This window comes from Taudactylus pleione, unplaced genomic scaffold, assembly GCF_031769625.1.
Source record: "Taudactylus pleione unplaced genomic scaffold, aTauple2 ptg000734l, whole genome shotgun sequence".
NCBI lineage: Eukaryota > Metazoa > Chordata > Amphibia > Anura > Myobatrachidae > Taudactylus > Taudactylus pleione.
The window spans coordinates 3484670-3510711 of NW_028285136.1; positions in this window are offsets into that span (position 1 = coordinate 3484670).

The following is a 26042-nucleotide window of genomic DNA, read 5'->3' on the forward strand; positions in this document are numbered from 1 at the left end:
TATATCGATTTGATATATACGTGCGGCTAAACACAGAAAATAATTTTTTTTTGGGTTTGGACTGGAGTGTACTTTGTGGGTTACAGCACCCTTTAACGGTCAAGCCAGCCGGCCCTTTACTTATGACACAGGCGCACGCTTGGCACTACTTTGTTGATGCACGTGCGGCTACTGCGCACACAATTCACAAACACAGAAAATAATTTTTTTTTGGTTTGGACTGGAGTGTACTTTCGGGGGTTACAGCACCCTTTAACGGTCAAGCCAGCCGGCCCTTTACTTATGACACAGGCGCACGCTTGGCACTACTTTGATGATGCACGTGCGGCTACTGCGCACACAATTCACAAACACAGAAAATAATTTTTTTTTTGGTTTGGACTGGAGTGTACTTTCGGGGGTTACAGCACCCTTAACGGTCAAGCCAGCCGGCCCTTTACTTATGACACAGGCGCACGCTTGGCACTACTTTGTTGATGCACGTGCGGCTACTGCGCACACAATTCACAAACACAGAAAATAATTTTTTTTTGGTTTGGACTGGAGTGTACTTTCGGGGGTTACAGCACCCTTTAACGGTCAAGCCAGCCGGCCCTTTACTTATGACACAGGCGCACGCTTGGCACTACTTTGTTGATGCATGTGCGGCTACTGCGCACACAATTCACAAACACAGAAAATAATTTTTTTTTGGTTTGGACTGGAGTGTACTTTCGGGGGTTACAGCACCCTTTAACGGTCAAGCCAGCCGGCCCTTTACTTATGACACAGGCGCACTCTTGGCACTACTTTGTTGATGCACGTGCGGCTACTGCGCACACAATTCACAAACACAGAAAATAATTTTTTTTTAGGTTTGGACTGGAGTGTACTTTCGGGGGTTACAGCACCCTTAACGGTCAAGCCAGCCGGCCCTTTACTTATGACACAGGCGCACGCTTGGCACTACTTTGTTGATGCACGTGCGGCTACTGCGCACACAATTCACAAACACAGAAAATAATTTTTTTTTGGTTTGGACTGGAGTGTACTTTCGGAGGTTACAGCACCCTTTAACGGTCAAGCCAGCCGGCCCTTTACTTATGACACAGGCGCACGCTTGGCACTACTTTGTTGATGCACGTGCGGCTACTGCGCACACAATTCACAAACACAGAAAATAATTTTTTTTTAGGTTTGGACTGGAGTGTACTTTCGGGGGTTACAGCACCCTTAACGGTCAAGCCAGCCGGCCCTTTACTTATGACACAGGCGCACGCTTGGCACTACTTTGTTGATGCACGTGCGGCTACTGCGCACACAATTCACAAACACAGAAAATAATTTTTTTTTTGGTTTGGACTGGAGTGTACTTTCGGGGGTTACAGCACCCTTAACGGTCAAGCCAGCCGGCCCTTTACTTATGACACAGGCGCACGCTTGGCACTACTTTGTTGATGCACGTGCGGCTACTGCGCACACAATTCACAAACACAGAAAATAATTTTTTTTTTGGTTTGGACTGGAGTGTACTTTCGGGGGTTACAGCACCCTTAACGGTCAAGCCAGCCGGCCCTTTACTTATGACACAGGCGCACGTTTGGCACTACTTTGTTGATGCACGTGCGGCTACTGCGCACACAATTCACAAACACAGAAAATAATTTTTTTTTTGGTTTGGACTGGAGTGTACTTTCGGGGGTTACAGCACCCTTAACGGTCAAGCCAGCCGGCCCTTTACTTATGACACAGGCGCACGTTTGGCACTACTTTGTTGATGCACGTGCGGCTACTGCGCACACAATTCACAAACACAGAAAATAATTTTTTTTTTGGTTTGGACTGGAGTGTACTTTCGGGGGTTACAGCACCCTTAACGGTCAAGCCAGCCGGCCCTTTACTTATGACACAGGCGCACGCTTGGCACTACTTTGTTGATGCACGTGCGGCTACTGCGCACACAATTCACAAACACAGAAAATAATTTTTTTTTTGGTTTGGACTGGAGTGTACTTTCGGGGGTTACAGCACCCTTAACGGTCAAGCCAGCCGGCCCTTTACTTATGACACAGGCGCACGCTTGGCACTACTTTGTTGATGCACGTGCGGCTACTGCGCACACAATTCACAAACACAGAAAATAATTTTTTTTTGGTTTGGACTGGAGTGTACTTTCGGGGGTTACAGCACCCTTTAACGGTCAAGCCAGCCGGCCCTTTACTTATGACACAGGCGCACGCTTGGCACTACTTTGTTGATGCACGTGCGGCTACTGCGCACACAATTCACAAACACAGAAAATATATTATTTTTTTAGCACTTGGGGGGAGCACCCCTGATGGACAGAGCACCCCCTGGACAACACTACAGCACCCCTTTAGGACTGGGACACTGCACAGGACTTTGGAGTGGACACAGCCCCTATGGAGAACTGACTGCACAACACAGTCCAGCCAGCCCCTATGGACTTTGAAGTAGTGGACACAGCCCCTATTAACAACAGCAGCACAGCACAACACAGCCAGCCCCTATGGACTTTGAAGTAGTGGACAACAGCAGCACTACACTACACTACACTACACAGCACTAACTCCCACCCTCCCTCTTCACTGTCCACAGCCGAGTGAGAAAATGGCGCCGACGCGGGTACCTTATATAGGATCCAAAACCCGCGAGACTCGGAAGGCGGGATGATGACGTTTTGCCTCGATGTCAGATCCGAGTCAGGCGGGAAAAGTCGAGCCTGACTCGGATCGGACTCGGATCGGGGGGGCTCGGGGGGGTTCGGATTTCAGAAATCCGAACCCGCTCACCCCTAATATATACTGTGTGTATATATATATTTATATATATATATACACATAAATGTATATCAAATTATACATACATATCTATACCTATATTACAATATATATCACTCACTGTGAGTAGCAGTCTGCCTCTGAATAAGATATTCTCTGCTCCCTATGAGCTCAAGCTACAGGTTACAGACACCATGTTCATGATAAGGGTTAGCAGCAGCCCGTCCCCGATCAGCAGCATCATCTCGTCCCCGATCAGTAGCAGAAGCTGGGCAGCCTCAGTAACCATCACCCAGCCACCTTCACGGAATTGACTGAGCTTTGCTCAGCTACTGTCGGGTCATGGGTTTGATGGTGTGCAGTACTTGTCACATGGTGCGGAGGGGGAGGAGGAGCCCAGAAACTATCTTTGCAGTACAGGGAGGGCTTATGAACTTTGTGAAGCCTACCACTGCACTTCTGGAATTATGCCCAGCGCCGGTACTTGGACCGCCGGTGGGGCGGGCAGGCGGGCACTCGGGGAGTTGAGCTTTCAGTGGGCGGCTATTGGGCAGCCAGCAGCAGCCAGGCTGTATCAAGTAATTTTATTTTTCTTGTCTTCAGCAACCCTGTACGATCTTGTGGGCCTATTTCAGTGAAGGGCCTGGCGCTGGAGCTCCATCCGCCCCATTGGTAATCCGGCCCTGGTTGTCGATATAATTTTTAGTGTCTCTGGGGTGTTAGAAGGGAGTGATCTGGGAAAAGGAAAGCCATTGATTTATTTTTATATTTACCAATGGGCTGACTTGATCGTTATTGGCTGGACATTGTTCCTCTACGTTATTGAAGGAGTGTCAGTAAGGGAGTGGTGATTGATGAGTCTCGTCACAAAGCCGCATTGGCTTTAGGCAATAGGGAAGTTTATGATGCTTCATGTGGGTGGTCAGGGCCAGATTAAGGGCCACAAAATCTTAAAGGGCCTATTGTGAAAAACGGAGGAGGTTTGACTAGTGCCACGGCCAGTGCCATAGAGGACATGGATAGACCTACTAGCATGTCCTCAGACCTCCCCACATGCCCCTTAAATGCCCACTTAGACCTTCTCACATGCCAACAGGAATTCTAATTAAGTAAATGATGAGTGTCTATTACTGCTAAATTAAATACATTTCTAAAACAAAGTATAAAAATAATTGGGTCTTGGATTTGCGACGTGACGAAGGTTTGGAGCCCTGGAGTAGGAGGTGGGATTTGTGCGAAGTGAACATGGGATCTGCTTTGAGGGCACTGGGCTCCCATCCATGTCAGGGCCACACCATGGACCTGATTCATACCCGCTCGCAAGATGCGATCGCTTGCTGGCAAAAGGGGCCGGATTTGTAAAGTAAGCGCACGCACTGCGTCACGTATGTACGCCCACTGTGTGTTAGCGAGTTACATCAAAGTGCGTTAGCAAGTGTCTGAAGACATCCCCTTGCCACTCGCAACACGCGTCATCTCCGGGAAATGTATGATTAATCGGGGACCATAGTGAGCCATCGGAGCTGCTCACAGCCCTTGGGGTCGCCGCAAGCACAGCGATCAGTGCGGGTTGAAATACATGCAGGTGACGTGTACAATGATGCTACTTTGCTAATTATGCACGCCCTTTAAACGGCGTTTTGGCGGGCAGATACGCCTGCGTTCGCAACACCACTCCCCCGTTCACATGCACCTTCCCCTGTTACCTCCCACAAACGGCGCTATCTGTCACTCAAAGCAGCGACCTGATAGTGGCTTACGTGCAACCAAAATCAGATCTCAACGAATGGCTTGCGCACACGCACTGCGAATTATACGCATGCGCAAATGGGCGAAAATCGCTCACAGCGAACGATCGCGCCTTAGCGAGCGGGTCTGAATCAGATCCCATGTGTGATTACAAAAGCAGGCGCTGTACCTAGTGTCAGGCAACATTACAGTCAGCCTAATTACTCACAATCAGATCATGGATTCCTCTTCTTGCCATCTCCTAACACCGGGGGAAACAGTGTAGGCGCTGCCCTTCCCTGGCCTATCACTCAGCTGATGGCACCACACTTCAATCTCGCATTGCAAACAGCTATTTGTGCTGCCGCACAGCTAGTGTGATGCTTTATCTCATGCAGGAGAGTGACAGAGTAGAGAGCGGAGAGATGAGAATGACAACAATCCCTGACAATAACCATTGAAACTGTACATAACGAGACAAGACTGCTGATACTATATTACTATGGAGAAGTCATCATCATAATCCTCTTTACTTGGCACAGAGATGAACTGTGTCTCCTCACCTACAGTACAGTGACTTACACTGAGTGTGGCTCAGGCTTAGACTCAGAGGCCGCACTCATTTTAAACATAACCTGTTGATGCTAATGGCTTGTAGTTGTTTGTTTATAATAGAAAACTTAATTAGACATATATCTAGGTTGGTACCTAGTTGGCTGTTCAGGTTTGGGGAGGGGGGAAACGTAAAAAAAGTTACAGAATATTTTAAGGTTCCAGAACTTCCAATGCAATAAAGCTGCAGACACATTTTTTCTGTACTATGTAGGGAAGCCAATCCCGGGGATTTATTTCAATCCCGGGATTCAGGATTGAAAAAATCTCAATCCCAGGATTAGCCTGGTTCAAAAAAAAAAAAGCCTTCTGCCCAGCCCCCACAGTGACTTAATGGCGGGGATATAGGCGGTGGGACTTTCGACGGTGGCGGCATCTGTGTCCTGTAAAGTGGTGGGTCACGTGGTCGGTCCAGTCGGCATCGGGCTGCACAGTGTGACCTCTGTCCTCACTTCACACTGTGCAGGCCAGCCGGGGAAAGAGGGAGCCGGGCAGCGTCTGAGCACTCTGCTGGAGGTGCTCAGTTACCCGACATTTAAAAAAACAAACATTTATGGCCAATGCCGGGATCGAGATTGGCGGTTTCCAATCCATGGATTCAATCCCGGCCATTTTTAGGCCAAAATCCCGGGTTCCCGACGATCTTGATCCCGGGATTGGCTTTCCTAGTAATGTGATAACACCAGGCTAATTGTAAGATTAGTGCCTGCTGGCCACCTGGGTGTCCCTAGTATTGGCAGATACCTACAAGTTGGTAGATGCGTAGCAAATGTGAGCAAGGAAGTTAGTCCACACCTTGATTTCCAACCAGAGTAGGTTTATTCAAGATAACAGGATATAGGTGATAGAAGATACACAGCAGTTGATATGATAAGGTAGTAATCTCTCTTGGTCTAAGTACTGTACAGCTGTACAGCACTGTGATGCTCCGATAACACAGTAACAGGCTTGGGCATATTCAGACACTTTTATAGAGCCAAGTAAACAAGTCTTGCACCTGCAGTCTAATTAGTCTGCTCTTTAAGTCTGGTAACTCAGTTGTGATGTTATTGAGGCAGATGAATCATGCACAATAACACTTGATTAAAGAGACAGCTTGTAGCATTTAACTGTTTAACTCCATGTCAACACCTAGTAGCTCTGTGTGTTTGTAATAATTTAGGCAAAGACAATTGTAAAAATGTAGAGGCACCTTTACTCTACAGGTGTGCTCTCAATACGAAATGCCTGGTGCGACTGATATGCTAAGAGAGGTGTAGTGTAGCCTCTTTATCTTTAAATTTTGCATTTTATTCGCATCACAGATGCAATTCTGACCACATCTAGAGCCCACAAGTTGTTTTTCATTTATTTATTGTTTTATTGTATTTGGTATTTCTTGTGTGGCACCAGTGAGAACATCTACCTGTTATGAAATAAAAATTGATGGTCAACCTCAGCCTGGGCTTTCTCAACTTCCACAACCTCTGTATTGTGGACTATTGACAAAATATAGTACAGACGTTCTTTCTGTCCTTCCAGTGAAACACAAACCTTTCCACCTTGAAATCCTCAGCCCCTTGTAGCTTCTTTGTTTTCAGAGCATCTGAGACATCTCTCCTGTTCATCCTCAGTGTCTTGATTCTGAGTCGGACACAGTCGTGGCTGTCCTTTCGCCTTTTGCCGCAGTTGGGTCATGCTAATGCCGCTACAAGGCCCTTCCCTTTTGTACATCCATGCGTAAGAATGTTCAGGGACTGAGACGCCCACTGTCATCGTCTATAGGTGCCGAAATGTTGCTCGCTGCGCCTTTAGATGCGCCATCGGTCGCACCATGGAAACTTACATCAGCCCTGTGGCTGGTACAGTTTATCCATCCAAGTATGGCCTCGTATGTGAGTGATTCAGCTCCTCTGTGCACAACCGCTTTCAGTCACACGCTGGTGACGCGCCTGCGACACTCTCATATCATCTCTGTGCGTCTTTTTAGCCACCCCCTGCTACCTCCCAATCACCATCCAGGAATGCCCCTTATATTTCTGCTACTATCTGTACTACGACTCTGTAGGTACAAAACTGTAACACATGCGCAGATGAAAGACCTTGTTCCACTGTGTCCGATATCGCCACTGTGGAGGTGTCTCACCATAGTGACAATCAGTCGCGATGGTTGCCCCTTTGGCCAGGCTGCAGTAGCTGAAGCTTACCGCAGCTTAACTGGGTCCTGACACTTACGAGGCCAGGAAATCTGCGTCCACAGATGCAGACCCTGGCCTCATGCCTCCTGGAATGCCCCCAACCCCAAACGCTGTGGCATAATTGACTTGGGAGGGTCTGCACGCAAGATCTTTGGACCCATTCTGCACATGTGCAGGAAGGGTCCTACGCATGTGGAGACCACTCACCATTGGAGATGTACGCGGTCGGGTTAACGTACATCTCAGAATCAGGCCCTAAAAGTTTATGTCTGGATCCTCTGTATGAGAGCTGAATATTCTGTACCTGTTTACTGACGGTGTAAGAGCTGCTCCTCTGTCACAGAGCTTTGTGGCATGGAGCAATCACTAAGGCATTTGTCTTGCACTGACTGCATTCTCACGTTCAATTCATGTTTTAACTAGGGGTGAGCGGGTTCGGATTTCTGAAATCCGAACCCCCCCGAGCCCCCCCGATCCGAGTCCGATCCGAGTCAGGCTCGACTTTTCCCGCCTGACTCGGATCTGAAATCGAGGCAAAACGTCATCATCCCGCCTTCCGAGTCTCGCGGGTTTTGGATCCTATATAAGGTACCCGCGTCGGCTCCATTTTCTCACTCGGCTGTGGACAGTGAAGAGGGAGGGTGGGAGTTAGGGCTGTGTAGTGTAGTGTAGTGTAGTGCTGCTGTTGTCCACTACTTCAAAGTCCATAGGGGCTGGCTGTGTTGTGCTGTGCTGCTGTTGTTAATAGGGGCTGTGTCCACTACTTCAAAGTCCATAGGGGCTGGCTGGACTGTGTTGTGCAGTCAGTTCTCCATAGGGGCTGTGTCCACTCCAAAGTCCTGTGCAGTGTCCCAGTCCTAAAGGGGTGCTGTAGTGTTGTCCAGGGGGTGCTCTGTCCATCAGGGGTGCTCCCCCCAAGTGCTAAAAAAATAATATATTTTCTGTGTTTGTGAATTGTGTGCGCAGTAGCCGCACGTGCATCAACAAAGTAGTGCCAAGCGTGCGCCTGTGTCATAAGTAAAGGGCCGGCTGGCTTGACAGTTAAAGGGTGCTGTAACCCCCAAAGTACACTCCAGTCCAAACCAAAAAAAAAAATATTTTCTGTGTTTGTGAATTGTGTGCGCAGTAGCCGCACGTGCATCAACAAAGTAGTGCCAAGTGTGCGCCTGTGTCATAAGTAAAGGGCCAGCTGGCTTGACCGTTAAAGGGTGCGGTAACCCCCAAAGTACACTCCAACCAAAAAAATAAATATTTTCTGTGTTTGTGACTTGTGTGCACTGTGGCTGCACGTGCATCAACAAAGGAGCAGCGCCAAGCGTGCGCCTGTGTCCCATAAGTAAAGAGCCGGCTGGCTCATTTCTTAAAGGGTGGTGTAACCCACAAAGTGCACTACTCTCCAGCAAAAATAAAAAAATATTTTCTGTGTTTGTGTGCGCTTTAGCCGCACGTATATATCAATATAACATAAATGGAGGACCAAACTTTCTCCGATAAAAATAAAATAGGGAAAGATCAAGAACCACTTCCTCCTAGTGCTGTTGCTGCTGCTGGGAGTTGTTCATCTTCCCAGAGAGGAAGTAGGAACATCACTACTTTTACTAAACAATTGACCCTCCAACAGTCCCTAGCGATGAGGATGAAGTACGACAGCAGTCATCCTGAAGCAAAACGTATAACTGAGGCCTTGACTGCTATGTTGGTGTTAGACGTGCGTCCGGTATCCGCCATTAGTGCAGTGGTATTTAGACAATTGATGGAGGTAGTGTGTCCTCGGTTCCAAATCCCGTCTAGATTCCACCTGCATCCTCAAAGCAGCAGCGACAAGCGTGCGTCTGTCTGTTAAAGGGTGGTGACACCCTCAAAGTGTGCTACACAAACAATTAAAATATTGTTCTTTTTTTTTCTGTCTTTGTGAAATGTGTGGGCTGTAGCCGCACCTGCATCCTTAAAGCAGCAGCGACAAGCGTGCGTCTGTCTGTTAAAGGGTGGTGTAACCCTCAAAGTGTGCTACACAAACAATAAAAATATTCTTCTTTTTTCTGTCTTTGTGAATTGTGTGGGCTGTAGCCGCACTTGCATCCTCAAAGCAGCAGCGACAAGCGTGCGTCTTGTCTGTTAAAGGATTACATCGGTGACAGCATCCAAGTAGGCATGTCAGACAGTCCGTACCTGTACTGGCAGGAAAAAGAAGCAATTTGGAGGTCCCTGTACAAACTGGCTCTATTTTACCTGAGTTGCCCCCCTTCCAGTGTGTACTCCGAAAGAGTGTTTAGTGCAGCCGGGAACCTTGTCAGCGAAAGGCGTAGGAGGTTGCTTCCACAAAATGTGGAGAAGATGATGTTCATAAAATGAATTATCAACTCTTCCAGGGAGACCAGCCTCCAGAACGTACAGAGGGACCTGTGGTTCCAGCAGGGACAAATTAATACTCTGTGAGGATGAGGATGTACACACTGAAGAGGGTGAGGAATCGGTGGATGAGGAGGATGAGGATGACATCTTGCCTCCGTAGAGCCAGTTTGTGGAGGGACAGATTAATTGCCAGCTTGTTTTGTGGGGGCCCAAACGAACCAATCATTTCAGCCACAGTTGTGTGGCAGACCCTGGCGCTGAAATGATTGGTTTGTTAAAGTGTGCATGTCCTGTTTATACAACATAAGGGTGGGTGGGAGGCCCCAAGGACAATTCCATCTTGCACCTCTTTTTTTTCTTTGCACTATGTACAGTTTGGGGCCTAGTTTTTCAAACTGCCATCCTGTCTGCCACTGCAGTTTCACGCCTAGATGGGTCACGTGTTTGTGCCGCCCACTCGTGTCGCTTAGCATAGTCATCCAGCTACCTCGGTGCAACCTTTTGGACATAAAAACACTATTGTGAGGTGTGAGGTGTTCAGAATAGACTGGAAATGAGTGGAAATTAAGGTTATTGAGGTTAATAATAGCATAGGAGCAGAAAAACCTACAAATTCTGTGATTTTAGCTGTTTTTATGCTTTTTTAAAAAAAAATACAGATCCAAAACACAAAACCCAGAACCCAAAACACGGAAGGGTGGTTTTGGCAAAACCAATCCAGATCCAAAACACGAAGAAAGATCCAGATCCAAAACCAAAACACAAAACACGAAAAGTGGCCGGTGCACACCCCTAGTTTTAACTATTTGCATTATGGGCCTGATTCAGAGCCGCTCATAAGCGGCCGCTCGTTCGCTCCGAGCGATGTTTGCCCAACTGCGCATGCGTACGGATCGTAATACGCATGCGCGAACCAGTCAGTGCGGCCGAAAATCATTTGTTCGCTAAATAGCGAATGCCTGCTATTTTGAGTGACAGAATGAGGTATATGTGGGTGGTAAGAGGGGAAGGTGCTTGACAACGGGGAGTGGAGATCCGAACGCAGGCGTGCTTAAAGGTCAAAACTGGCGTTTTAAGGGTGTGCATAATTAATACAGCAGCGTCATTGACCATGTCACTGGGTTATTTTATAGCCAGAACTGCTCGCAAAATTGTGGTAGCAAAAACCAACCACAAGAATAGCGAGCAGTTCATACCCTGGTCGATGTACTCGATTAATCTAATAAATAGCGGACATGACGTAGGATTCGAGCGGCCAGGGGGCGTATTTTTTCAAAAAACCACCGCAAGTTTTGTTCGCTCGTTCAGACATAGAGGCGTGAACAGACCGCAAAGAGCGAACGGTTCATTTGAATAGCCACCCCTTTTTTCTGAACGAGCGAGCGCAAATAGCGTCTGGCTCTGAATCAGGCCCTATGTTTGATGGCAAAATCTCAGTCCAAGGGAACCGGGGATGTGAATTCAGAGGGGATGCTACAGTGTAACATTACCCGTCTGCACACAGCAGGAATGATCTGCTTCACTGCCCCTATAATATAGCAATTTGTGTGGTAGTAGCCTGGTCAGAGTCAGCATCGGTCCTGCCTAGTATGACATTTTAGTACAATGAGAAACCTTTCAGCCATGCAAAACTCATTCAGCTATTAGCATTTGTTTTAAAACCACATGAGCTAAAGAAGGGGGCGACCATATATAGGGTAACTGTAACACACTCATCAGAATCATAACAGCTTTTGGGATAGATTTACTAAAGTTTCTATGAAAAGTGATGCTATTGCTCATAGTGACCAATCAGATTCTATCATTTCTCTATTGCCTAGAAAATGATAGACAAAATCTGATTGGTTGCTATGGGGCTATGCGGTCAGAACTCCGACAGTCAGGATTTCGGAGGTTAGAATACCGCACCGGAATCCCGACACCTGTCAGAAACCCGGAGCCAGCTTCACGGCTGTAAGTACTGGGGTTAGTGGGAGCAGGGCCGCAACTAGGGGGGGGCTGGAGGTGCACGTGCAGTGGGTGTGCCGCTGCACCCGGCGCCAGTGTCCTCCAGCCCGGTGCCGCAGGGAGACTCCAAGCTGGACGCCCGCTGAGATGTTATTACCAACGGGCATCCGGCTCCTTCTCTGCAGCGCCGCGCTAGCCGGAGGCTGGAGTTCTCTTCTGAACTCCAGCTTCCGGCTCTCCCCACAGGCACTATGGGAGAGACGTAATGACGTCTCTCCCATAGTTCAGAGGAGCAGCCGGACGGACCCGATGGCGGCGGTCACAGGAGCGGGGTTTAAGGTAAGTATTTTTTTTGTGTGTGTGTGTATGTGGCACTACGGGGGCATTACAGTGGCATTATCTACAGGGGCATTACCAGGGGGCTGTACAGGTGGCATTACCAGAGGGCTCTACAGGGGGACTACAGTGGCATTACTTACAGGGGCATTACCAGGGGGCTCTACAGGGGCATTACTATTTGGTCACCACAGGGGCATTACCATATGGGCACTACAGGGGTATTACTATGAGGACATTACCATATGGCCACTAGAACAGGGGCATTACTATAGGTGCACTGCTGAATTACTGTCTTGCCCCGGGTGACAAAAACCCTAGTTTCGGCCCTGGTGGGAGGGTTAGGCACTAGGGGGGGGTTAGGGTTAGGTGGTGGGTAGGGAGGGTTAGGGAGAGGGGGGGAGATTAGGATACTGATCGACATGTGTCGGCATTCTAACCCTTGTTTAAGTTACCTTTAACCAGGTGTTGTTCCATAATAAGTAATATACTCCAATTCAGTATACTTAAGAATTTGTCATTTTATTAATTAATTAAATAAATAGATCAAGCCCTTAACTGGGACATACTCTCTCAGGGTTGATGCAGTAGTCTTTGACAGCTCCACCCTTAGATAAGCACATTAATTACATGTGCTATATCTCATCTCCATTTCTTGTATGTTTTCATTTTTTTTAAAGTAGCCATCTGAATACAGCATAGGCCAACTACAAAAAAAAAATCAGGATTAAGATTTCAAGAATAAACTTTGTCTGTACATAAAATATGTTCAAAAACTTCTCTAAACCTGAAAATAAAAAATTACTATCTAGTCATGACCATCATAAATCACTTTAGAGTCTTTGGGGCCTATTCATTAAACATAAAAATTCAATGGAGATAATTAGCTTTAGAACTCTCATGGAGTTCTAGCTAATTATAGGTGGAATTCATCATTCCACCTCTCCATAAGTATCTATTCCGAAAAGCTGTCATTTTTGCGATGACAGCTTTTCGGGAAATAGATACTTTTCCCTGTCTACACTACCTTATCGCATCTGGAAACAGTGCTGCGCATGCGCTGTTACATCTGTAAAACCAGCGCATGCGCAGCACTGCCTACAGATGCGTTAAGTTTCGTACCGACCCCCCCACCCCCCTCCGCTCACCTTCCCCCCCCCCCGACTTACCTGTCCGCGCAGCAGCCTCCGGCTCCGTCCTGCTGGTCTGTCATGTGGTTTCTCAGCAGACCACATGACTGATTAGAAAAAAATAATAATTTTTTTTTTCTTTTTCTAAACTTTCTTGTGCTCTGCTGGGGAGCACACATGACAGACCAGCCTCCGGAGCCTGAGGACGGAGCAGAGCGCCGGAGGGACTCGTCAGGGGACCTGCACACGCTGATACAGGTAAGTGGATTCTGCTATTCGCCACCTCACAGTGGCGAATAGTAACTGCATCAAATTCCGAAAATTAATAATTTTCGGAATTTGATGAATACCATAATTTCCACATCCCCATACTAATGTACTAATGTACTAATGTACTAATGTATGGGGAGTGTGGAAATTAACGCAGGGGAACTTAGCAAGGAGATATCTGTGATATCTCCTGTGTTAAGTCTGTTCATGAATACCAAAATAACGTTATTTAAGGAAAATGTCCTTAAAAACTTTATTTTAGTGTTGATGAATAGGCCCCTTTATCATAATGTATTCATAGAAATTCTTCTTTTATAGTATAAGCCTCACTTATGTAATTGATAATAATGGCTTCTTCATCTGTAGTATCATTGGTCAAATAACTTCAACATTGAATTCCAATATTTGCATAAAAAGTTCGACAATAACCTCCAGTCTGTATAATTAAGCAATCAATTATGGGTGGTGTTGTAGTAACAGTTAATTCCAGAATATTTTAATAAATGTCCAACATATATGAATGTCTTATCATATAAAGTCCAGTATCATTGTCAATAAATATGTCCAGTTCAATAATTTCATGTTGATTATCGAAATATCCCCAATTATCATACGTAAGGATGTTAGCAAAGATGTTTCCACCATGATGTCTCACTGAAGTATCAATCAGGGAAATATATTTTATTCACTGGATCAATATCTCTTGTAAAACATCTGGCATCCTGCAAAATAACTTATCACAAATTATTATGAGTTATAACATAAAATTGTAGTATCAATTTGCCTAAAAAGGAAATATCTTCTGAATTAATTGGCAATAATTTGTAAGCATACTTTCCTCATAGGTAATAAAGATTATCTGGTAACAAGAAAATAACATCAAACCCAAATATCATGGTAGTAATTAACATTCCTAATATGTCTGAACTATATGATCTGTATAACTATTTGGAACACTCACTATTGGAACTAATCCCTAGCAGTGTATAATCAAATGTCTCATTGTAAAAATACATTGTACATAATAAGCATTTAGTCCTTTAAAAATCTTCCTTACGATGTTCAGTATAGCAAGGAACTTAAGGTTTGTACACAGTAAAGATTTTATTACAATATTCTGATTAAAGATTTTCTACTTGTGTTGGACTAGTGAACATTCCTGCAGTTATTCAGATCTGAGGTGTAGTCTTCTTCATTTCATATACTTTCTTATTAAAACAAAATGGAATACGTTCACTTACATATGAAAATAACATAATTACTAGTGGTTTTGTCAAGTTATAGTTATCAGTAACCCCTTTTCCTGTTTTTTTCCTATTTTTTTTTTTAATTACACAATTCTCTCTTGTTTTTATGTTAATTATCTTAGTAATTTCAGTATATTTCAACTCAACAATTTTTATGGCACAAATTAAAAAATTAGTAGCATTTAATACTTTACCCATCAATGAATATTTTTGTAGAATTGGATAATGTTTAGGATAATATCCATACACCATAGTATACACCTTTCTTCTGGTTTAGTACAGTAAATGCCAATGCACTTTTCAATAGATGATAATTCAGATTTGTGATACCAATCATTTAATCTGCTTAGAAAAGAGGAAGGAAAGGACTTATTAGAATAACCCCATCATCCACACTACTGGATGTGTAGTCATACCAGACCATGAACCCTCGCTCGCACTCTCTCCAAAATAAAAAAAATAAGTCTCAATGTTCCAATAAACACGATTGTTTCCATCACGCAGCTAAGAAAAATTAAAAAGTTTTCTTTGTCATCAGCATAGTCTATTGTAAGCAATAATCTCCATCTTGATTGAAGAGTTCTCATAGTCTTATATCACAGTCTTTATATCAGCACTTGAGTCTGAGAATAAGTCCCCTTTAAGCTCGATCTCTCTCTGACCTTTTTCAATGTGAGCCATGGATCCAGGTGTCCTTCTCAGCAACCTTTATAGCAGTATCTGTTGTCAGCATCACTTTGCCATGCCAAGGACCATCCCATTGATCTGTAAGGGAACCAGAATGTAACACAAAAACTTCTCATCATACCATCATAGTCTCTAGACTGTCTTTCATCTTCTGCATCAAATGCTGATGTTGGTTGAATATCCTGTTGAGCTTTCCCGAAAGTCTTCTTGTTGTAGCTGCTTAGACAATTGTATAAAATATTGAACAGTCAAATCATGTTGTAATCTCAAATCAGTCTTTGGTTTAGTAACACATCTTGATTGTAGTTCAAAATAACAATTGATAAGGAGAGAGTGAGATAAGGTTCAGGTGTGATTCTGTTACTATGAAGCACCAAATATAGGCCTTCAAACAATGCCATTCCTGTATCTTTTGTAAGTTTAACTCATTTATTTCTTATAACACCATTGTGTGTAACTTTAATTCTATTCCCATCATTTCACTTATTTGAAAAACTTCCCCTGTAACTTTCGGTAACACTTACAGTAAGCAAACTATACCTTACATACAAATTCCTCCAAAATCTCTTCTCTTAGCATTATGGAGCTATAAATTCAGTAAACTCCAAAAACATGCTAACACTATATTTTAAAACATCCTGAAACCTTAACAAGAACATAATTTAATCCTCTTTTTAATCAACATGCTTCAATCCTTTTTAATCAACATACTTCAATCCTTCTTTTTTTCTTCATTGGTAACTGAATAAAATCAATTATCAATAGTACACAGATATCTCCTTGCTAAGTTCCCCTGCGTTAATTTCCACACTCCCCATACATTAGTACATTAGTATGGGGATGTGGAAATTGTGGTATTCAAATTCCGAAAATTATGAATTTTCGGAATTTGATGCAGTTACTATTCACCACTGTGAGGTGGCGAATAGCAGAATCGACTTACCTGTATCCGCGTGTGCAGGTCCCCCGACGAGTCCCTCCGGCGCTCTGCTCCGTCCTCAGGCTCCGGAGGCTGGTCGGACATGTGTGCTCCCCAGCAGAGCACAAGAAAGTTTAGAAAAAAAAAAAATTTTTTTTTTTCTAATCTGTCATGTGGTCTGCTGGGAAACCACATGACAGACCAGCAGGGCGGAGCCGGAGGCTGCTGCGCGGACAGGTAAGTCAGGGGGGAGGGGAGGTGAGCGGAGGGGGGAGGGGGGAGGAGGGGGGGTACACAAACTTAACGCATCTGTAGGCAGTGCTGCGCATGCGCTGGTTTTACAGATGTAACAGCGCATGCGCAGCACTGTGTCCAGATGCGATAAGGTAGTGTAGGCAGGAAAAGTATCTATTTCCCGAAAAGCTGTCATCGCAAAAATAACAGCTTTTCGGAAAAGATACTTATGGAGAGGTGGAATGATGAATTCCACCTATAATTAGCTAGAACTCCATGAGAGTTCTAAAGCTAATTATCTCCAGAGAATTGTTATGTTTAATGAATAGGCCCCATTGTCTTAATTGATCAAATTGTGATATTCTTAAACAACATCAACTGAGTGTCTATAACTGGCTCATCATATGTACTTAAAATTACCTCTCATACTACCCTGTCAGCTAATATGTTACCCATGGAAATAATATCAGTTTAGTATGTACCTGACACTTAATTACTATAACTTATTTTTTAGTAAACACATTACATCTTTCAGTTCTTTAACTGTTTGTACATGTAAAATTGTGGTTCCCATAAGCTATACGGTAACCTCTATGCTATAATCAATTCTGTACATTACATTCAGCTAACTACGTTGAATGTGGTAGTTACTGTAATGCATACCTTGTCACCAAAAACATTATGTATCTGTCTGAAACAGCTATCATCAGTAAAGAGAACTAAGGGCCTGATTCAGAGCCGGACGCTATTTGCGCTCGCTCGTTCAGAGAAAAGGGGTGGCTATTCAAATGAACCGTTCGCTCTTTGCGGTCTGTTCACGCCTCTAGGTCTGAACGAGCGAACAAAACTTGCGGTTGTTTTTTGGGAAACTACGCCCCCTGGCCGCTCGCATCCTACGTCATGTCCGCTATTTATTAGATTAATCGAGTACATCGACCAGCGTATGAACTGCTCGCTATTCTTGTGGTTGGTTTTTCCTACCGCAATCTTGCGAGCAGTTCTGACTATAAAATAACCCAGTGACGTGGTCAATGACGCTGCTGTATTAATTATGCACACCCATAAAACGCCCATTTTGACCTTTAAGCACGCCTGCGTTCGGATCTCCACTCCCCATTTTCAAGCACCTTCCCCTGTTACCACCCACATACGCCTCCTCCTGTCACTAAAAACAGCAGGCATTCGCTATTTAGCGAACAAATGATTTTCGGCCGCAGTGACTGGTTCGCGCATGCGTATTACGATCTGTACGCATGTGCAGTTGTGCAAACATCGCTCGGAACGAACGAGCGGCCGCTTACGAGCGGCTCTGAATCAGGCCCTAAGTCATGATTATCTAATGAAACTATCCATTACTGAAAAATAATATTTTTATATTTTCATTATTGCAAACATATTCATTGTCTTCCTTTTTCCTCACCATTAACTATTATCAACCATATTCCCCCCTGTTGAGGATAAAGAAGATCAATATAGCACAATTGAAAATATGACATATGTAAGATGATATGAGTCTAACATATTATCCCCCATCTAGAAAATCTGGCTGTAGGAACATGTTTAAGTTGAACATTATTAAATATCTGAATAACAGTATGTAAAACAAATAGATGCAATTCATCTTAACAATAAATGCCACTGTTTAAGGAAATAAATGTCTTTGAGCTGGTGGTAAACAATGTTCTGTAAATTATCAGTATACAGTTGGATTTTGTCCCATTAAACTTGCTTCTGCAAAAGAAACACAATAATTGTTAATATTTATTTTTAAAGTTTAAAATAACTTTGAATATAACCACAGCGCACTGTTAGATACAGACTCCTGCAAGAACAAAAAAATTGCAGATTATTTAGCAAATTTTAAAACTGTTTGTAAACTGTTTGAACGAGCGTACAAAACATGCGGTCGTTTTTTGGAAAACTTATCCCCCTGGCTGCTCGCATCCTACGTCATGTCCGCTATTTATTAGATTAATCGAGTACATCGACCAGCGTATGAACTGCTCGCTATTCTTGTGGTTGGTTTTTCCTACCACAATCTTGCGAGCAGTTCTGACTATAAAATAACCCAGTGACGTGGTCAATGACGCTGCTGTATTAATTATGCACACCCATAAAATGCCTGTTTTAACCTTTAAGCACTCCTGCGTTCGGATCTCCACTCCCCGTTTTCAAGCACCTTCCCCTGTTACCACCCACATACGCCTCCTCCTGTCACTCAAAATAGCAGGCATTCGCTATTTAGCGAACAAACGATTTCCAGCCGCACTGACTGGTTCGCGCATGCGTATTACGATCCGTACGCATGCGCAGTTGTGCAAACATCGCTCGGAACGAACGAGCGGCTCTGAATCAGACCCACAGTCTCATGCTCTGAGATAATTAAAGCATTTCTTTGAAACAAAACTTTTTTTTTCTTCTCCTCGGTGCAGTTTCTCGATCTGGGAGGGGTACACAGAGAGAGTTAAACTCACACTGACACACTAGTTACACAGACGGACAGTTTTTTCACTCTGAAATTGTTGAAACAAGTTAAACAGTTTGTCATTACAAAAGTTTGTAATCCTGCTCTGAACATAGAATGTATATAGGATCATATTTATTAGACCCCTCTAATATAGATGAAGTATCTACACTCTTCTCATCTCATTCCTAATACTCCACAGAAACAGCATTCTCTTCCTATACAAACACTATAATCCCTAGGTTTTCAAGACACATCCCTTCTTGATTGACAGCCTACTTATCTAATCATTCTTACACTGTGCACTTTTCTGATTCTACCTCCATTCTTAGCAAACTAATCCGCTCCTTTGGTTTTCAGTATCATCTGTATGCAGAGGATACTCAAATTTTCCCTATTCTCCCCAGATTTGTCACTAACTACGCTCGTCTGTGCTACTGAATATCTCTCCACCATTACATCTTGGAATGTCATCTCGCCACCTCGAAATTACTGTATCCAAAACAGAATTAATGATATATCTACAAGCCAATAGTAGTTACCAATCCGATATCTCTATAACTATTGACAACTCGACAATCAAAGCCACTTCACAAGCTCGCTGCCTAGTTGTCATCCTTGACTATAAACTGTCTAATGTTTCTCACATTGAATCTGCCTCTAAATCCTGTTACATACATCTAAAAAAACATAGCCAAAATTCGACCATATCTTACGCAAGACAATGCAACACATCTAACACATGCAGTCATTATTTCCTCATTGACAATTGTAATAGTCTCATTATTGGACTTCTCAAAAACAGTTTCTCCCTACTACAATACATTGTGAATGTAGCTGTGAGGTTGATTTTTTCACATATTGTATATATATAATTAATTCTGATTCTCACGAAGATTTTGGAGATTGGATGTCCCAGCTGCTGGCCAGACAGCAGGTACAGCCACTCCTCTCCCATTCTTGAGGTAGTGAGGAAACCTGTCAGGTGCACAGGTAGATGACGTAAAGCAATAGCAAGTGCCTCCAGCTGTTTAAGTTACCTTTAACCAGGTGTTGTTCCATAATAAGTAATATACTCCAATTCAGTATACTTAAGAATTTGTCATTTTATTAATTAATTAAATAAATAGATCAAGCCCTTAACTGGGACATAGGGCTTCATTCAGAGGCGGTCGTACGGTCTACGACCGCACGGCCGCCTCAATGTTTGTCCAGTGCGCATGCGCACGAGGGAGCCGGCTCCTTCGTGCACATGCGTGAGACCTGCTACGACCGACAGCGCCGGTCATAGCGGTTCTCTTTCCAAAGGGGGCGAGCTGTCGATGTTGATTGACAGCTCACCCCATTTGGAAGGCGGGCCGGGGGGGTGGCAGCCCAAATGGAGGCGATCCCATGGGAACGCCTGCCATTTGGGGGAGGCCCCACTGACATCACTAGTGATGTCAGTGGAGAGCTTCCGGCTTTGACAGAGCCAGAAGCTCTCCGGGGCTTACGACAATTGAGACCCTACTCTAGGGTCTCGTCGTAAGCCCCAATGGTCGCGATGGTCTATGACCATCGCGACCATCACCCTAGCGGTTGTTAGAGCTGTGGGTGTAAACCCACAGCCTAACGACCGAAACAGAGATGGCCGGTCAGGATGCAAGCGGCCGCCCAGTTTCTGAGCGACCGCTTGCATCCTCCGACCACCTCTGAATGAGGGCCATACTCTCCCAGGGTTGATGCAGGAATAACAACAACCCCAATTGACATTTTCACACAGTACTTATACATTATTACAATATTCAATACGCCCCCTTATACACCCACTAACATTATCAGATAGAAAAAGCTTGCTCTTGCTAGCTCCTCCTTGGCAATCAGAACCGAAATTGATTTCTTTTAAGAGTTACTCATTGCTTGCTGCATCCCCATATTTGGTCCGACTATTTTTCTCAACACAAGCATACATAAATGGACAAACTCTTGTTCACTGTGTCAGATAAACAGTTTTCCTTGGGAGCGGCCTTAAAGACACACACTAATTTCCATTTAAATGTGAGTTTGGACAGAGAAACAAAATGGACGTACAGATGCCCTATTGTATCTCCTGAACTGCTTCATTATACAGCATAAAGCATATGTAAATATGGAATTATGTAAATTAGTCTTTGTCACTCTGTCGGGATGCCGGAGTCAGGATTCTGACCGCCCGGATCCCAAGCGCTGGTATCCCGTACCCATCCTGCTATGGGCAATGCCATGATTTTTAGAAGCTTTTAGTAAATCTACCCCTTTGTATGTGTGTAGATATTCAGCCCATTTTGCCTACTGTAGGTCCAGGGCGGCTGTTAGATTATTAATTTCCCATAATTATTTTTGATAGTAATAATAATGGCAATAAGGACGACACATCAAGATATATAGGGCCTCATTCACATGATTGTTGGAAACGTGCGCATGTCCGGGTTGCCGACATTTAGCTCCCTCCTTCCAGGAGGGAGCTGTCGAGCAACCACACAGGGGGAGTCTCGCTGCAAAAAGGGGGCGTTTCGTGGGAGAAAAGGGGCGTGGCTTGGATGATGACATTCCATTGGGGGCTGTGCATAGGGCATGATAGCGAGATCGCATCATCGTGGCCCCGCCCCCTTCACAATGCCGAGATTAATGGCATTGTCATGCCGGGGGCGTGGCTACGATGACACGATTCAGCACGAATCGCATCACCGCCCCCCCCCATTTCCGGAGCTTGTGCAGGTGGGTCGCTGGGGCCGGGAGAGCTTGTCTGTCTTTCCGGGGGGCCAGGAGCGGCACACGATTTTCGGGAGGCTCCCGGCCGAATCGGGAGGGTAGGTATGAATGGCTGCAGTATGATGGACCTGCTGCGGCAGTATGGGGGCGGGGAATGGGTGGCGACGGCCAGCATTCCCGAAAACGGGGATCGCGTTGCTCACTGTTTTCTGGCAGTGCCACGGCTACGGAGGTACGACAGCCATTCTGAGTCTTCTTAGTTTGAGGTGCTGTAATGATATAACGTATTGGGGTGGTGAACAAACAAGAGAAAATACTGCGCTCTATTACTTGAGTTGGGACATTAGTAAGCACAAGTAGATTATATAAATAAAAATGTTTATTAAACACTAAATCATATAAAAATAATAAGGCTAAGATGACAGATTCACATACATAAGATAAGAGTAACATATAAACAATTTAATACTAAATACTAGAACAACTGAAATATAAAGGAAGAGAGTTGATCAGGCTCTCTATAAAATAGTGTAAAACAACACATAAGGGTCTATTTACTAAGCAGTGTTAGGAGACAGAGTGAAAAGGTGATAAGGTGCCAGCCAATCAGCTCCCAACTGTCATTTTTCAAACACAGCCTGTGAGATAACAGTTGGGAGCTGATTGGCTGGCACCTTATCACGCTTCACTCTTCACTTTTCACTTCTCCTAACACTGCTTAGTGAATAGACCCCAAAGTCCCGTATGAACAGCACGGATTTGGCTGAATATAGCTGTTTGATATGTAGTAATTCCGGATTATAGTTGAGTTAAATCCAGAAAGCTGTGGTAATTGCAAAGTCCTCAATATTTTTCCCTGGAGATTCTCACTTAGAGCATATGTATATACTAGGGGTGTGCACCGGCCACTTTTCGTGTTTTGTGTTTTGGTTTTGGATCTGGATCTTTCTTCGTGTTTTGGATCTGGATTGGTTTTGCCAAAACCACCCTTCCGTGTTTTGGGTTCTGGGTTTTGTGTTTTGGATCTGTATTTTTTTGAAAAAAAAGCATAAAAACAGCTAAAATCACAGAATTTGTAGGTTTTTCTGCTCCTATGCTATTATTAACCTCAATAACCTTAATTTCCACTCATTTCCAGTCTATTCTGAACACCTCACACCTCACAATAGTGTTTTTATGTCCAAAAGGTTGCACCGAGGTAGCTGGATGACTATGCTAAGGGACACGAGTGGGCGGCACAAACACGTGACCCATCTAGGCGTGAAACTGCAGTGGCAGACAGGATGGCAGTTTGAAAAACTAGGCCCCAAACTGTACATAATGCAAAGAAAAAAAAGAGGTGCAAGATGGAATTGTCCTTGGGCCCTCCCACCCACCCTTATGTTGTATAAACAGGACATGCACACTTTAACAAACCAATCATTTCAGCGCCAGGGTCTGCCACACAACTGTGGCTGAAATGATTGGTTCGTTTGGGCCCCCACAAAACGAGCTGGCAATTAATCTGTCCCTGCACAAACTGGCTCTACGGAGGCAATATGTCATCCTCATCCTCCTCATCCACCGATTCCTCACCCTCTTCAGTGTGTACATCCTCATCCTCACAGAGTATTAATTCGTCCCCGCTGGAACCACAGGTCCCTCTGTACATCTGGAGGCTGGTCTCTCTGGAAGAGTTGATAATTCATTTTATGAACATCATCTTCTCCACATTTTGTGGAAGCAACCTCCTACGCCTTTCGCTGACAAGGTTCCCGGCTGCACTAAACACTCTTTCGGAGTACACACTGGAGGGGGGGGCAACTCAGGTAAAATAGAGCCAGTTTGTACAGGGACCTCCAAATTGCTTCTTTTTCCTGCCAGTACAGGTACGGACTGTCTGACATGCCTACTTGGATGCTGTCACCGATGTAATCCTTTAACAGACAGACGCACGCTTGTCGCTGCTGCTTTGAGGATGCAGGTGCGGCTACAGCCCACACAATTCACAAAGACAGAAAAAAGAAGAATATTTTTATTGTTTGTGTTGCACACTTTGAGGGTGTCACCACCCTTTAACAGACAGACGCACGCTTGTCGCTGCTGCTTTGAGGATGCAAGTTCGGCTACATCGCACACAAGTCACAAACACATTAAAAAAATAGTTTTTTATTTTTTGGAGCACTTTGAGAGTTACACCACCCTTTAACAGACAGACGCACGCTTGTCGCTGCTGCTTTGAGGATGCAAGTGCGGCTACAGCCCACACAATTCACAAAGACAGAAAAAAAAAGAACTATTTTTATTGTTTGTGTAGCACACTTTGAGGGTGTCACCACCCTTTAACAGACAGATGCACGCTTGTCGCTGCTGCTTTAAGGATGCAGGTGCGGCTACAGCCCACACATTTCACAAAGACCGAAAAAAAAAGAACAATATTTTTATTGTTTGTGTAGCACACTTTGAGGGTGTCACCACCCTTTAACAGACAGACGCACGCTTGTCGCTGCTGTTTTGAGGATGCAGGTGGAATCTAGACAGGATTTGGAACCGGGGACACACTACCTCCATCAATTGTCTAAATCCCACTGCACTAATGGCGGATACCGGACGCACGTCTAACACCAACATAGCAGTCAAGGCCTCAGTTATATGTTTTGCTTCAGGATGACTGCTGTCGTACTTCATCCTCATCGTTAGGGACTGTTGGAGGGTCAATTGTTTAGTAAAAGTAGTGATGTTCCTACTTCCTCTCTGGGATGATGAACAACTCCCAGCAGCAGCAACAGCACTAGGAGGAAGTGGTTCTTGATCTTTCCCTATTTTATTTTTATTGGAGAAAGTTTGGTCCTCCATTTATGTTATATTGATATATACGTGCGGCTAAAGCGCACACAAACACAGAAAATATTTTTTTATTTTTGCTGGAGAGTAGTGCACTTTGTGGGTTACACCACCCTTTAAGAAATGAGCCAGCCGGCTCTTTACTTGTGGGACACAGGCGCACGCTTGGCGCTGCTCCTTTGTTGATGCACGTGCAGCCACAGTGCACACAAGTCACAAACACAGAAAATATTTATTTTTTTGGTTGGAGTGTACTTTGGGGGTTACAGCACCCTTTAACGGTCAAGCCAGCTGGCCCTTTACTTATGACACAGGCGCACGCTTGGTACTACTTTGTTGATGCACGTGCGGCTACTGCGCACACAATTCACAAACACAGAAAATAATTTTTTTTTTGGTTTGGACTGGAGTGTACTTTGGGGGTTACAGCACCCTTTAACGGTCAAGCCAGCCGGCCCTTTACTTATGACACAGGCGCACGCTTGGCACTACTTTGTTGATGCACGTGCGGCTACTGCGCACACAATTCACAAACACAGAAAATAATTTTTTTTTGGTTTGGACTGGAGTGTATTTTGGGGGTTACAGCACCCTTTAACGGTCAAGCCAGCCGGCCCTTTACTTATGACACAGGCGCACGCTTGGCACTACTTTGTTGATGCACGTGCGGCTACTGCGCACACAATTCACAAACACAGAAAATTATTTTTTTTTTGGTTTGGACTGGAGTGTACTTTGGGGGTTACAGCACCCTTTAACGGTCAAGCCAGCTGGCCCTTTACTTATGACACAGGCGCACGCTTGGCACTACTTTGTTGATGCACGTGCGGCTACTGCGCACACAATTCACAAACACAGAAAATGTTTTTTTTTGGTTTGGACTGGAGTGTACTTTGGGGGTTGCAGCACCCTTTAACGGTCAAGCCAGCCGGCCCTTTACTTATGACACAGGCGCACGCTTGGCACTACTTTGTTGATGCACGTGCGGCTACTGCGCACACAATTCACAAACATAGAAAATAATTTTTTTTTTGGTTTGGACTGGAGTGTACTTTGGGGGTTACAGCACCCTTTAATGGTCAAGCCAGCCGGCCCTTTACTTATGACACAGGCGCACGCTTGGCACTACTTTGTTGATGCACGTGCGGCTACTGCGCACACAATTCACAAACATAGAAAATATATATATTTTTGGTTTGGACTGGAGTGTACTTTGGGGGTTACAGCACCCTTTAACGGTCAAGCCAGCCGGCCCTTTACTTATGACACAGGCGCACGCTTGGCACTACTTTGTTGATGCACGTGCGGCAACTGCGCACACAATTCACAAACACAGAAAATATATTATTTTTTTAGCACTTGGGGGGAGCACCCCTGATGGACAGAGCACCCCCTGGACAACACTACAGCACCCCTTTAGGACTGGGACACTGCACAGGACTTTGGAGTGGACACAGCCCCTATGGAGAACTGACTGCACAACACAGTCCAGCCAGCCCCTATGGACTTTGAAGTAGTGGACACAGCCCCTATTAACAACAGCAGCACAGCACAACACAGCCAGCCCCTATGGACTTTGAAGTAGTGGACAACAGCAGCACTACAC